Below are 3,265 nucleotides of genomic sequence, written 5' to 3' on the forward strand. Positions count from 1 at the left end.
ATTTGTTAATGTAACTCGGGTTGGCCCGCTGCCATCCCAAGCATAAAGCTTGCTCCAGGGATAAGACACGTGGGTCTCCCAACTTCTTGGGCTGGAGTTATCCTTGGCACCAAGTACAACATATGTTCCTCTCCCCGGTGCGGCCCCCAGATCAAGGACCCATGGTCTAGGAACAGCCCCACAGTATAGATAACAGGAATATGTCATCCCTGTTCTTAGCAAACAGGTATTGGAGCAGCCTGTAGAGGAGCAACCTGCTAGACAGGTGTGGTGGGGCTGGTGATAAGGTCAGGGGTATGGGGAGGGAGGTATGATGAAAGCTCTGTCCCATGCCAAATACCATGGCAGGGACCTGATTCTTATCCTACACTGGATTCTGCTGCCTTTCCCAGCCCGTCTTCTCAGTCACCTTCTACACCAGTGTCCTCCTGGTGCTGATAACACAGGGAATCCTATGCTTTCTCTTCCATGTACCAGTCAAGCAAGCACATCAGAGCTGCCCTGAGAGCTGTCTTTGCCTCTCCTGCCTCTCACTCTCTTCTTAAGCCATTCTGCCTCCTGGGTATTTGCAGAAGGCCCTCTGATTCCTGGAATGAGCATGCTGTGCTCTTTGTCCATTGGCTAATCTATGACTTAATTAGTGAAAGGGGGAGGATGGAGGCTCACTGCAAGGGAGGAAGAAGCCCTGTGTCTATCCCTCCTGTTTCCTGAACTCTGCCCCGCTACCCTCTCCTCCCACACTGGCATATTGGCATATGACCATCCTTCTTTTTGTGGATCCCCTCAAAATGCCTCCCATGCCTCTGCGGGTGTGTGTGTGTGTGTATGTGCGTGTGTGTGTGTGTGTGTGTGTGTGAGAGAGAGAGAGAGAGAGAGAGAGAGAGAGAGAGAGAGAGAGAGAGAGAGAGAGAGAGAGAGAGAACGAGAGAGAGAGAATGTAGAAGAAACCATGCTCTGCAGTTTGGGTCTGAAATATCTCTGACTGGCCATGTGTAAATCCTTGCTCCAGAGCGACTTGGCATTCTTAGGGGATGTTAGAATCTTGGGGACAGAAAGAAGGCCTGGTAGGGAGAAATTAGGTCGCTGCAGACTTATCCTTGAGGAGGATGCTGGAGCACCCCCCTTCCTCTTTCTCTCTGCTGTCCAGATATACACGGAGGTGAGCAGCTGTGTTCCGACCATCCTCCTCACCCTGATGCCTCCCCACTGACCCACAGCAATGGGGCCAAAGAACTCTGGATTGTACTCTCTGAAACCATGAGCCAAACAAACAAACAATAACAACAAAAAAGAAACACATTTCTTCTTTACTTTCCTCCTATAATTCCCTTGGGAATCTTGTCACAGTGACAGAAATCTGATTAACACAGTGGCCCCTTTCACCTGGTCAAAACAACACAGCACCCACTTCCTGGAACTATCCAGCATAGTCACAGGCCAGAGCAGCAGCTGAAGTCTGGGTGAAAATGATTGTTGCTCGCAAAACAGATGTGGGCTCACTGAATGGGGACTGAAGTCTGGAGACTCAAGCCTCCTTTACTCTGTGAGAAACCCTAAAGGTTGGAACTGGGTCTTGCCTGCTAGGTCCCAGTATGAAATGGATGCTGTCTTCAGGAATGTGCTTCTTTTTTTATTATTTTTTATTTTTATTTTTTATTTTCCAGTTTAAATTTAGATAACAAGGTTGCTTCACAAGTCAGTTCCAGGTCCCTCTCCCTTTCCCTCCCCTCCTCCCGTGCCCTCCCCCCCCCCCCCCGTTATCCCCTCATTCCCCCAGGGAGGGTGAGGCCCTCCATAGGGTGTGCATAGTCTGTCATTTCATATAGGGCAGGGCCTAGACCCTTCCCCAAGAGTTCAGGGTGAGAGTGCACCTCACATTGTTCTATGGGAGTCCAAAGTCCGTGTGTATACTTGGGATGGGTACTGATCTGCTGCTCAAGGCTCAGTAGATTCCCTAGGCCTCCTCACTGACACCCAGGTTCAGGGGGGTCTTGATCAGTCCTATGCTGGATTCCCAGGCTGGTGCCTGGGATTCAAGAGTTAACCTTTGTCTGGTCAGCTGTTTCTGGGGGGTTAAACCAGCCCAGTCTTAATCCCTTTGATCATCAGTCCTCCCTCTCTGTTACTGGCTTTCTTGAGTTCAGCTCAGTACTTAACCAAGGCAGTCTGCCTCTTCTTTGATCAGCCACTAAATGAAGTTTCTGTTTCCCAGACTCTCTGGCCATAGGATTGTAGGCTGGCACTCCCCAGATCTATGTCTAAAATCCATATATGAGAGCGTACATGCCATGTTTCTCTTTTTGTGACTGGGTTACCTCACTCAGGATGGTTTCTTCTAGTGTCATCCATTTGCCTGCGAATCTCATGATTCCATTATTTTTTTCTGCTGAATAGTACTCCATTGTGTAGATTGAGGGACATCTAGGTTGCTTCCACGTTCTGGCTATTACAAATAATGCTGCTATGAACATAGTGGAACAGACATCTTTGTTGTATGAATGGGCATCTTTTGGATATATGCCTAAGAGTGGAGTTGCTGGGTCTTGTGGTAGGTTTATTCCCATTTTTCTGAGGAATCTCCATACTGATTTCCAAAGTGGCTGAACCAGTTGGCAATCCCACCAGCAATGGAGGAGTGTCCCCCTTTCACTACATCCTCTTCAGCATAAATTGTCATTGGTGTTTTTTATTTTAGCCATTCTGACAGGAGTGAGATGGTATCTCAGAGTTGTTTTGATTTGCATTTCCTGGATGGCTAAGGATGTTGAGCACGGATCAATCCATGCTTATCGCTGAGGAATGTGCTTCTTGAGTGGGCAACCTACTAGTGCTGGGTCTTCACCTCCCTGAATCAGAGAGACCATATATATTAGTAACTTTCTTACTTCTGTACTAAAATACCCAGCGTTGTGCAACAATTTTCTCCAAGATTGAAACATTCCATCCTGCAGAGAAGCTCCTTAAGCAGAAAGGTAAACTTACAAATTCAAAATAGTTGCAGGGAGTCCCTGAAACCTACAAGATTCAATAGGTCCCTCCCTGCTAGAGTAAGCTACAGGCACAGAGCTACAAAGAAGGCCTGGAAAAGCTGAGTTGCAAAAGACCCCCAGATAAGCCAAGATGCAGAGAAGACTCTGAGACCCGACCAGCTACCTGGAAGAAGCAGAAACCAGCTGAGCTGCTTGGAACAGGTTTGAACCAACTGAGGCACCTGGAAAGGACACTCTTCATCCTGTTGAGCTGCCTGCAGGCTGTGCAGTGTAAG

Source organism: Mesocricetus auratus, unplaced genomic scaffold, assembly GCF_017639785.1.
Source record: "Mesocricetus auratus isolate SY011 unplaced genomic scaffold, BCM_Maur_2.0 Super-Scaffold_100024, whole genome shotgun sequence".
NCBI classification, from domain to species: domain Eukaryota; kingdom Metazoa; phylum Chordata; class Mammalia; order Rodentia; family Cricetidae; genus Mesocricetus; species Mesocricetus auratus.